Here is a 13,326-nt window from a genome sequence, read left to right as displayed (position 1 = left end):
AAGTCTAATCCTAAACTCGGGTTAGGTGCAAAGGTTCTTTATCTCTTATCATATGATTATAGCGAAGATAACTGTTCAGTTCAGTTCAGTTCCAACAAAATTTTTGGTATGGTGTCAGTACTAGGTTTGCAGCGTCATACCCTTCTATCTCTTAGCTCAGTGTCATCCCCCCTACACTCCCTGTCTAATGACACTACTCTATTAATAAAAAATATCTTAGTAGGACAAAGACTAGAAAAAGTAAACGATAAGAGAAGAAAATGGAATGACCGAAGTAATAGATATAAATATTTTTACAGTTTAAAGACATGATTATAACAAGTTGGGAAAGCCAAAATATTACCTCTCCGAGTGGAGATGACTATCACTACCCCTTAAACAACCTAAATATATGCATCTATCGCTTTTTTTAATTCTTTGCAAGTGCAGGAATTGAATATTAAAATAGTCTATTGTTCAAGCCTTTTCAATATCTCTCAATTGCTGTGGAAACTCTACTCTCTCGCTATACCTCAACCGCATTCTTAGTCTACCAGTATGATTTGTAACATTTGTCCATATCAAAGCTGAATCATACCTCGCCACACAAAAAGCAAATGTGCCCAAATCATGGAAGCCACAACCCAATCACACATAAGCTAGGCTCCCACTTAACCAAAATAATTATTAAACAGTTAAATACTCACAAAGGTTGGCAAAATCAATCTCCTTCAGTAATACGTAAGGCTTAATTATATTATTTGCCGAACAAAATTAATCGAGCAAATCTAACACTTAACTTTTTCCTTCGAAATTCTATCAAAGAATGATTCAACTGTTTAAAAAAAGGTTTTTTTCGCAAATAGGGCGCTATCATATCAACCGCAATTCCGTCATATTTAAAAAATATACATGGCCAACACTTTTTTAGACACAATAGTGGAAGTTTTAGTCTCATTTAAAACATGTAAAACAATTATCTCATCTACAAATAGCTTACACATGTCTTTTTTTACCAATATCTAGCCGTTTGGATTTTTCTAAAGCAATCTTACCACCAAAATATTTTTTGATATAGAATAAATGTTCTATGTTCTTCATTTTTGAAAATATATTTTTTAGCGTTTGTAATGATTACTCTCTACACCTACACTAATCTAACAAGGAGTATAAATCCACTAGTGGAAGCGGTGTTTTTATTGAAAATATATTTTTTAAGCATTAAATCTAACTGGGAGTTATATGAAAGGAGTAGAAGCTTATCTGTCTTAGGAAATATGAAATTTTATCTTAACAGTTCGTTAAATCATAAGTTTATAACGAAAAAACGCGGAAGGGGAAAACGAGCAGACAACAACGATTTTTGGGGGTAGAAGTTTAAGAGCGCCATCTGTCGTCCGTGCCAAAGTTGAACTTCCACTCGAAGGCAATGGGAAAGTGGATAAAATAATGCCATCAGCTATTTAACTGCGTCGATATATTTAACGACTTGACCCATGACATGCCCTTAACACTGGCTTCTATGAATCCTATTTATTCTTGGATGCTAGGAAACTTGGTAGACGTAACAGTCTGTACCAAGTACCCAAGCATCCTTCAATAAACGCCTGGCAACATTGTGGTACGCATGGTACAACTAAAAAATAGGATGTGTATTTATCTTTCGACTCACTCCAAGCCTTTAAGCCCTCAATACAGAGGATTTGAAACACTATCGTAATTCCTAGTGTCTCGAATGTCTACGTTCCTGTCCATTATAAACAGTGCTGAGAGAATGATACATCAGAAAGAGCCATTCAAATCGAATTGCCGAAAATATTATCCATATTTTCATTTCATATAACTGAGAAAACAAATTATTATGGTTCTGAGAGGAGCTTCCCATTTTGGTTGTTGTTCTCAAAAATATATCGCAATGCACGGGCCTCGATAGATATTGGAGGCAATGAAGGAAATATATCACAATGCATGGGCCTTGATAGATACAGGAGGCAATGTAGGAAATATAACGCAATGCACGGGCCTTGATAGATATAGGAGGCAATGATTTAACGACTTCGGTACTTGGGTTTATCTTTAATATTTAAATAAATATAATTATTTTTAATTATTTTAATCGCCAGTAAATAACTTTAAAAATAGTTAAATCGTTTAAAATAAAGTTGTTCCTATTATCTTTCGAAACTTTGCTAATATTGACGTTTAAAGTGAAGGGTACCCCTCTTGCCCGCTTTTTTCAAATTTTGGGGTATATATACGTTTCGTTTCCATTATAATAATAGATAAAAACGCATTCGCGTGAACCTTTGGTGGAAGCCCTGCCATTGGGAGGCTAGACGTTTCTCGTAACCCTAGCTGATCGCCGCGTATATCTTAAAACCAAATAATAGATAAAAACGCATTCGCGTGAACCGATGGTGGAAGCCCTGCCATTGGGAGGCTAGACGTTTCTCGTAACCCTAGCCGCTCGCCGCGTATATCTTGAAACCAAACGATGACGATGGAAAAGAAGCCAGAATGTACTGACCGGCGTCCATGTGGAATGGACAAAAGACCTGAAGATGGTGTTGCATAGAAGCTGGTGTCAATGTGGAATTGACGAAGAACAGAAGATGGTGGTGCATAGAAGCTGGTGTCAATGTGGAATTGACGAAGAACAGAAGATGGTAGCGTATAGAAGCTGGTGTCAATGTGTAATTGACGAAGAACAGAAGATGGTGGTGCATAGAAGCTGGAGTCAAAGTGAAATTGACGAAGAACAGAAGTTGGTGGTGCTTGGAAGCAAGCACGTACAGACTAGTGTCCATGTGGGATGGACAAATACTAGCAGATTGTGGTCCTTAGAAGCCAGTTAGTAAAGACTGGTGTTGGTAGATGAATGACCAAATTTCCGTGAACCGCGAACGCGTTCCGGAAATCGGGTATTTGTTTGCTCCGATTTGTAAACTGCGAACGCGGTCACGTGGGGTCTGACAGACAGACACACAGACAGACACACAGACAGACACGGCCGGTGTAATACCTCTCCGTGACATACGTCACTCGGAGAGGTAAAAATTACTAAACATATATTTGAAAAAAAATACTTACTTTCGTTTTTTTGCAAGAGTTACGTTGGTTTGTCGAAAATAAGAAAACATGTTGGAGATCCAATGAACAGATATGGTTTTTACCTCTCCGTGTGACGTAGTCCAGGAGAGGTTCTGTAACGGCCGTGTCTGTCGGGGTGTGTGTGTGTGTGTGTGTGTGTCTGTCTGTGTGTCTGTCTGTCCGTTGTTACACCCACGTGACCGCGTTCGCAGTTTGCGTATCGGAGCAAACGTGTTCCCAATTTCCGGACCGCATTGACAGTTCACAGAAATTTGGAAAATTGTATTTCTCTCCTTTGGCTAATCTATACTTGAGTTCTCACACCACCATGTTTGGTCTTCGTCCATCCCATATGAACACCGGTCTGGTACTTTTCTGGTTTACACCACCACCATCTTCTATTCTTTGTCAATCCCACATTGACACCAGTCTGCACTTACACTGGCTTCTAACACCACCATCCACAAAGTCTATTCCACATAGACACCAATCTATATCATTGGCTTCTACTCCATTATCATCGTTTGGTTTTAGGATATACGCGGCGATCAGCTAGGGTTACGAGAAACGTCTAGCCTCCCTAAGGTGGGATCTCCACCAAAGGTTTTCGCAATTGCGCTTTTTCCTTACTATTATAATGGAAACGAATCGTATATATACCCCAAATTTGAAAAAAGCGGGCAAGAGGGGTACCCTTCAATTTAAACGTCAATATTAGCAAAGTTTGAGATGATAATAGGTATAACTTTATTTTAAACGATTTAACTATTATTAATGTTAATTATTGAAGATTAAAATAATTAAAAATAATTATATTTATTTAAATATTAAAGATAAACCTCTCGTGCAAAGAGAGAGATTATCATTGCCTCCTATATCTACCAAGGCCCGTGCATGCGATATATTTCCTTGATTGCCTCCTATATCTATCAAGGCCCGTGCATTGTGATATATTTCATTCATTGCCTCCTATATCTATTAAGGCCCGTGCATTGCGATATATTTTTCAAAACAACAACAAAAATGGGAAGCTCCTCTCAGAAACATAATAATTTCTTTTCTCTGTATATGAAATGAAAATATGGATAATATTGCTCTCCTTCTTTAATGGTATGAATCCTTGCCTGTCTATTAATATTTTACGTAAGAGAAATACGTATTTAGCGAAGCCTAGAGAGGATAAACATAAGCGAGATTGTTTCGGAAAAAAAATACTGCTTCCACTAATGGGTTTATACTCCGTGTTACTGTTGTATAGAGTAATCTTGATAAAAGCTTAAAAAATTACGAGAGGACAGATCTTTTTTATCCTCTTGTTTTATTCTTAATAAGAATATAAAACATTTATTTTGTATCAAAATATATTTTTTGGTGCTGAGATTGCTTTAGAAAAATCCAAGCGGTTAGGCATTGGTAAAAAATACATGTGTAAGATATTTTCAGAGATGATAATTGTTTTATATGTTTTAAATAAAGCTGAAGCTTCCATTATTGTGTTTATGCTCCTTGTTTGTTTCTCTGAAAACCATCTAGGTGTAGATAACAGTTAGACCAAAAATTTCAAAAAAACCTAGTTGAAAATAGACCTTTTAAATTTGCGGGAGCCATTCTTGAGAATTTTTCTTTCCTTGTAGGTTGTCAATTTATCTACCAGTAAATATTTGTGTTTGGAAGTTGGATATTAAGTCAAATTAAGTGGTTGTAAAGAGCCAGCAGGTTTTTGCCGCTCCTTTTTGTGAGTATTCGATTTTTGTATGTAAAATGGAGGAAGATAATGTTGAGAGTAAGGATGAAATGCGGAAGCGCAAAGCGCGGGAAAGGATGAGGGCAAAAAGGTCGACGTTTTCATTGGATACTTAAGTTTATATAATCTTCTCGACACGGAGAGGTAATATTTTGGTTTTCCCGACTTGTTACCTTTAATTTAGAATTTGAATTAGAATAATGCAAATGTAAAATGTCATTAAACGAAAGAATCTCTACACTTAAAAAAATTGGTGTTTCCCAACACCCTTAGGGTGACTTTTGTTCAACACAAATACGTCACCTTTTGGGTTCATTTTTAACACCTTTTTGGGTTCATTTTTAACGCCTTTTTGGGTTCATTTTTAACACCTTTTTGGGTTCATTTTTAACACCTTTTACGGTTCATTATTACCACGTTTTTGGTTCACTATTTACACCCTTTCGGTTCACTCTTTACACTCTTTCGGTTCACTCTTTACACCCTTTCGCTTCACTAATTACACCCTTTCGCTTCACTAATTACACCCTTTCGCTTCACTAATTACACCCTTTCGCTTCACTAATTACACCCTTTCGCTTCACTAATTACACCCTTTCGCTTCACTAATTACACCCTTTCGCTTCACTCTTTCCACCCTTTCGCTTCACTCTTTCCACCCTTTCGCTTCACTCTTTCCACCCTTTCGCTTCACTCTTTCCACCCTTTCGCTTCACTCTTTACACCCTTTCGCTTCACTCTTTCCACCCTTTCGCTTCACTCTTTCCACCCTTTCGCTTCACTCTTTCCACCCTTTCGCTTCACTCTTTCCACCCTTTCGCTTCACTCTTTCCACCCTTTCGCTTCACTAATTACACCCTTTCGCTTCACTAATTACACCCTTTCGCTTCACTCTTTCCACCCTTTCGCTTCACTCTTTCCACCCTTTCGCTTCACTCTTTACACCCTTTCGCTTCACTCTTTACACCCTTTCGCTTCACTCTTCACACCCTTTCGCTTCACTCTTTCCACCCTTTCGCTTCACTCTTTACACCCTTTCGCTTCACTCTTTACACCCTTTCGCTTCACTCTTTACACCCTTTCGCTTCACTCTTTCCACCCTTTCGCTTCACTCTTTACACCCTTTCGCTTCACTCTTTCCACCCTTTCGCTTCACTCTTTCCAACCTTTCGCTTCACTCTTTCCACCCTTTCGCTTCACTCTTTCCACCCTTTCGCTTCACTCTTTCCACCCTTTCGCTTCACTAATTACACCCTTTCGCTTCACTAATTGCTCCCTTTCGCTTCACTAATTGCTCCCTATGGGTTCACTCATTGCTCCCTATAGGTTCGCTCATTACACCCTTTCGGATCACTTATTACACCTTTTTTGAATCACTTATTGCACCTTTTAACTTTAGTAATTGCGCTCTTTTACGTTCAATAATTACACCCTTTTTTAGGGCCAGTAATTGCACTCTTTTCTGTGTGATAATGCTCTTTTATAAGTGAACCAACTACGCCTAGATGTCGCTTAACAAACCCACGTAAGAAACATTTCGCCTTTTCCTCATACAATATTCCTGCAGGCAAACAAAGCAACGAACTGTAATAATTAATATTTTCAATAGTTACTAGACGTTTCAAATATATTTAAGAAATGCAAAATTTATTCGTTCATAAGAAAAGGAGTTAGGTACGTTTTCTTACAATTTTTTCTTAATTTCTTTGGCTCCGATTTAGTGCCATTTAAAGAAGAAATTGCATTAGTTACAACTCTGCAAAGGGCAGTGTGGCTAAGCCCTAAAAACGAAGATTCAATTAAAGTAATAGTCATCACCAATCAAGAAGGTTGACGTTTCCTTCGTCACATGAAACACGACACGGCTCATGCAGTATTTACACGCCACAGAGGAGTTCCTCATCACGAAATGTGCAAAACCAACATCGAAAGTACAACGATTCATACCGCCTATCAGTAATACCGCAAAAGCGTTCCTTCTTACCAACTGTGCAAAACTCGAAGACTTCGGAATCTACATCATCTGAACTACATGCTTCTAAAAATGAAAATCAAAATAATCGCACTGAAGAAGATGCACATAGTGAATTTGATGAACAAGAAGATTCTTTAATAATAACTCAATTTTATTTTTCACGAACTTTACCTAAAACAAATCAAACCTCTGAACTGCATACTTCTAAAATTGAAAACCTTGAAAATCAAACTGCAGAAGAAGTACAAAGTAAATTTGATGATCAAGAAAATTCCAAAATAATAACTCAGTGTTATGTTACTCGAACTTTGAATCAAACCTGGAATAATCAAGGTCACAAGGAATATACAAATAGCGAAAATAATGAAAATTCAATTAATTTAAGAAAAGCACATGAAGCCATGGCTACATCGACTCAAGTTAAGAGTGCAACCACTTCATTTTATGGTTTGCCAACCACCCAACCCATGTGGAGAATTCTCCCTGGATTTTATGGACCTAATATACCGACACCATTTTCTAATTCATCTTAAATAATCAACAGCGTTCATTGATGTTTCGCATCAGAGTTTAATGTTAAAATTGTTAAAAAATGGTGAGAGAGAGACTTAAATGTCACATATTTCTTTTTTATATAAAATAATTTTTTTGACGTCCTAATTTGAGAAAAATTCCGAATGATCTAAATTCATCTCTAATAAAGAAACAGCGTTCAATGATATCTGAAATCAAAGTTTGATGTTTAAATTGATAAAAAAAATGGTGAGAATGGTTTTAAATGTGTCAAATTTCTTATTTGTATAAAGATAATTTTTCTGTGCTAATATCAGATAAATTGCCAATGATTTGTATTGTTTTTTGTTTCCCGAAACTAAAATTTTACAATAGCTGCCTCAAAATAAGTAAATGCAGAATATGTTTCTATTATAAAAGGTAAATATTTTTTGTTCCCACTAAACTAAAATTATACTAAAAGTCACAAATTTCTTATTTGTGTAAAAACATTTTTTTTTTGTTTTCCTAATGTCAGAAAAATTCCGAGTGATCTAAATTTATCTTAAATAACAAACAGCGTTCAATGATATTTGACATCAAAGTTCGATGTTTAAATTGATAGAAATGGTGAGAATGGTTATGAATGTCACAAATTTCTTATTTCTATTAAAATATTTTACTCGCGCTCCTGATTTCAGATAATTCTGAACGTTCTGAACCACACCCCCTTTGTAAGGACTGCGTCAAAGCGGGCAGTCTAATACTGATTGACATGGAGAAAAATTATGGGAGTTAAAATATTACTCCTGTATCGTTATGTCTTTAACGGTTGATAAGTTTTACCGAGTCTATAATAACTAGTCCAGTTTGTTGTGAGAGTATACTTTAATCATTACTTCCTTGGTGGCTGGCCGGTACACGAGTGCCGACCCCACTCGGGTTTTACAATATTTAGGAATCCCGAAATAAGCAATACTGCCGTAGACAGTTACGCCATCTACGTGTGATGGGCTCTTTAGGAGAGCCCGCGAAATTTGAGTAACCTTATCGATACAACTCCCATTAAATTTTCTCAAGTTACAGCTAGTCTAAACATTTATGGCTCCATGGTGGAAAACGGCATAATTCTTATGTCCACCTCTCCACGTTTGTGCAAGTAAATTCACGTGTCAAGTTGTTTGAAAAAGAATTCTCTAGAATCTCTTTGTTGTGAGTGGCGGTTGATGCGTCGAAGTTTCGGTGGCTGTAGCGCAATTTTTAAGAATTATAAGTATCATTTAAATAGAACACTGAATGAACTAGCGCAATTTTTAAAAATAATAAGTATAATTTAAATTAAAATAGAACACTGAATAAACATAGCTGTTGAAGTTTCGGTGGAATAATTATAAGTATAAATTAAATTAAATTAGAACACGGAATAAACGTAGATGTTTGTGACGGTTGATGCGTCGAAGTTTCGTTGGGTGTAGTGCAATTTTTAAGAATAATAAGTATCATATAAATAGAACACTGAATGAACGTGGGAACTATCACATGTTGAAAAATCCTCTTGTTTCAGTGGGGACTATCGTATATTTAAATTTAAATAGAACACTGAAAGAAAGTAGTCGTTAGTAACGGTTGATGCGTCAGTCTCGTTGGTTGTAGCGTAATTTTAAAAATAATAAGTGTAAGTTAAATTTAAATATAACACTGAGTGAACGTGGGAACTATTTTATTTTGAAAAATCGTCTGTTTCTGCAGGGACTATAGTATCTTTTTGCTTCTGTGAGGACTATCGTGCATATAAAAAACGAAATCTTTTTGCTATGGCATCAAGAGTGTATAAAAACACCCTATTAGAAATGGAAGCCATCGTTGGTCACCGTAATTTGTGGCCTGAAAATATTAGGCGAATTAGTCTTTTAAAACATTCTGAATCTAATGAACAAATTGTACAACTTTGCGCATTCGTATGTGTCAATTTTGTTGACCGATATCTTCTTGAAAATGTTTAATATCAAGTAGGTGGTACAACTGCATACGCTGATTATAAATCAGCCATTCATGCAAGTTATTTCGCGTGGAATATGAGTAAAGATCTGAGACGAAGTCAGTTTGCTTATTCTGTCAAGAAACGTGCCACGTTGCATGTTAAACCTCAACCATGAAGAGTAAGTGAAAGTTGGTAAAAATAATAAATGATTTCATAAAATGTTTTGTTATGAAGAGCAAGAAAAGTTTGAATTTGTCCAATGAAATATCCATCTAAGTCAACATATCAGTATTCTCCATCTAAGTCAACATATCAGTATTCTCCATCTAAGTCAACATATCAGTATTCTCCATCTAAGTCAACATATCAGTATTCTCCATCTAAGTCAACATGTCAGTATTCTCCATCTAAGTCAACATATCAGTATTCTCCATCTCAGTCAACATATCAGTATTATCCAACAATGAAGCGCTCTCATCCTGGTTGGCAATGTTTGCGAAATTCATTTACAAATTTTAATTTAGTTCATTTAGAAGCGTCTTCGACTATTAAAGATGAAGATATTGACAGTATATTAAGCCAAATTCCAGGAAGTTTTTTGGATTCTCCTAACAAGAAAAGCAAAGAAATAGCTGTGTCTGGTAAATTGTATCAATTAAAGATGAATTTCAATTGTGAAGCTCAGTGTTCTTATAATTTCTGATAAAAGGTATATTTTTGGCCATTCCTATATAAACCATTAATTACACAATATCTTATATATATTTGAGAATGTGGTTTTTTATTGGCTTGGTTTGCCCTTTATGTACAGTCGCAACTCGTTAATATCTGAATTTGACCAAACTGCATGCTTGATATCAGCTGGAAGTTGTTGGGGTCATGATGAGCTCTAGATGTTAGGACTGTAGAGAACTGTTAGCCATTAAGGTTTACCTTTATTATTAAATTTAACCCATATTTTAGCTTAGTTTTACTCAATTTGCAAAAACTTTTGTTTCTAAAAATCAAAGCTTGGCCAGTATCCTATAATATCATGTATTTTCATTTCCTAGATATATCATAAGAAATTTCACCTAAACCAAAAAAAAAATTGATTCCTGTAAAAAAAAAAACTAACAATAAAGAAACTGCTACCTTCTCTTAACAAGGAAGAAAAATTGTTTTCTTTTGAGATGAATGAAAGTTTAAGCAAGAAAGAAGTGAATTTGAGTGGTAAGAAATTTTCTGCAATTGAAATTAGTACACACTTCACGCGAATAATACTAGCTTCTTTTTAGGTCAATCCGAGTCTGAAGATCCAGAGTGAAAAAAAAGTAATAATCACGCATCAAGCAGTATGGGTGCTCTTACTGTGAAACGCAACAATTCTGTTGTTTTTTGTTAACACTGAAGGTAATATTTTCTCATAGTTCTCCACTAAAGTTAATATTTTGTCATAGTTCTCCACTAAAGTTAATATTTTGTCATAGTTCTCCACTAAAGTTAATATTTTGTCATAGTTCTCCACCAAAGTAAATATTTTGTCATAATTCTCCACTAAATCTAATCCTATGAAAAACATTAACATGTACAAAAATGGGCCAAGCCTCGCTTCGTGCCCTTTCCGCCGTAAAACGTTCTGAGATCCCATGTAGAGCCAAGTCTGCCTTTTGTTCTCATTCAATCGCCAATTGAACAATTATGTTATAAATTAAGTCCTTTTCCTAATTAATAACCAATATTCTTTGACTCTATCATTATTATACATCTTTGTTCGTATCAAAAATATCGTGACTTGGCAATCGCAGGTAAGTAATATTAAAAGGAAGTCACTAAATCGTTGCCGATTTTAAAATAATCGAAGGGATGTTCACTAAATCGTTTATGGTATAGGGGATATGTACAAGTTTATAAGATGAGTCATGCTCAACCCTATGTACAAATTATATGGTGAGTTATGCATAACCCTATTTACATGTTTATTAGGTGAGTTATACATAACCTTATGTACACATTTATAAGGTAATTACCTGCGCTTGCCAAGTCACGATATTTTTGATACGAACAAAGATGTATAATAATGATAGAGTCAAAGAATATTGGTTATTAATTAGGAAAAGGACTTAATTTATAACATAATTGTTCAATTGGCGATTGAATGAGAACAAAAGGCAGACTTGGCTCTACATGGGATCTCAGAACGTTTTACGGCGGAAAGGGCACGAAGCGAGGCTTGGCCCATTTTTGTACATGTTAATGTTTTTCATAGGATCTCACTTCTTTTTGTAGATCCTCTCGTTATACTTCGGTAGTTATATTAAAAGAAGACCCTCTCGTGGTACTTCGTTTACCAATATAATCGCTAACGTTTCTCCATATTTACGCTGAATTACCCCTTTCGACCCGCAGAGAATATGCAATAAAGGTTGTACGCGATATCCTAATATAAGAATGTAGCATCAGTTACGACACATTTCTTTTAAATTACTACACCTATTAGCTTTAATATATATTTAACTTTCGGTTAACTTTGGCCCATTACGTCCTTTCATCAAGAACACACACTATTACTGTTAAAAAGACGGCAGCGCCATCTAGTTTTAAAATAAAGAACTAAAGAACAATTTTATAAAAATTTCGGGATGTTTTAATTTTTCTGTGCTTTATAAAATAAATGAAAACTAAATCCTGAATTTTAAGTTTCTATCTACCCTAGAAGTACCTTAGAATTTTGATGATCGGTGAGTGAGTGAGTGAGTGACAAAATAAGGGAAATTTCACCTGCGATATTTCGAAAAGTATATTGGGTAGGATCTTGAAATTTGGAAACTATAGCTAGAATTGACAGTCCTCGCGGCAAGCAAAATTTCAGACTTTTACCTATACCCATAGCGAAGTTACAGTGGGCTTAAAAGAGCCACGAGTTGCTTCGAGAAAAGGATGTCAGTGCTCGACTTGGCTGGGAGCACTGCCGTGCTCCCAGATAGTTTATTATAATTCAACACCAAAGTTAAGATTTTGATATAATTCAGCACTAAAGTTCATATTTTTGTTATAATTCCGTGCTCTAATACTTAGTTTTAATTCTGCACTGTAATAAAATAAATTTCATTTCTGCACTGTAATAAAAAAATAAATTGCATGTTTCACCAATATTTTTGAGGTTTCAGTTTTACTAGCAATTTCAAAGTAAATTCAAATATAAAATGGGTTTAATCATCTTATCATTTTTTTTAGAAATTTTCTATCATTTGAAACTACTAGAATTAGAAAACTAAGTTGATAAGTGGAATTTAAATTAAATGTTTGTTAATATTAACACAGGAAAACGCCTTCATAAATTCATAATCCACGAGAAGAGATAAGTTTTCTGAGACTAAACAATGATCGATTAGGTTCGCAGGCCGTAATTCAATATATATAAAAGTACTATATTTTAAATAAATTTACATAATTTATGTAATAAATATAATAATACACAGCACAAAATATCACAATTCTCCATATATTACTCCTTCGTATGTGATACTTAAAGCGTATACGCAGCTTTATTTTAAAACCCATTAAAACAATTTAAAAATAAATATTTATCGCATATATGATTATTATATTCAAATAATTATATTTTATAAAATGAAAAACTATTAATAACTATAAATAGATGCACTAGACGGTAAACTATGATGATATCAGGGTGGAAAATAAGGATTTTTTATATCTGGACATTGGGACAGCGACCCCCCTGGCCTGGAATAAATAAACTGGTCCTTGGCCTGGGCCGGAAAAAAGGAAAAATTCTTATAGGACACGTGTCCAGCGACGCCCCTTTGACTGGAAAAATTATAGGACACTGTAGTGTGCAAAAATAGTGTCGCATCTTCATAGTCAAACCATCAAAACTACGGAAAATTTATTGGTCCAAAAGTCCAGTGACACCCTTAGTTTTCAGAAAAATTATGTGACATTTTTAAATTTTATTGGACAATGTCCAGTGCCCCGTGCTTACTTCCGGCCCTGTCTATGACCAGGGCTCTACATAAGGCACTAGTCAAAGCATTTTACTACTAAAAAAATGCCTTGACTACT

This window comes from Phalangium opilio, unplaced genomic scaffold, assembly GCF_054372755.1.
Source record: "Phalangium opilio isolate 3A_F unplaced genomic scaffold, DU_Popi_V2 ptg000043l_1, whole genome shotgun sequence".
NCBI classification, from domain to species: domain Eukaryota; kingdom Metazoa; phylum Arthropoda; class Arachnida; order Opiliones; family Phalangiidae; genus Phalangium; species Phalangium opilio.
Note: the sequence above shows the minus strand (reverse complement) of the source record.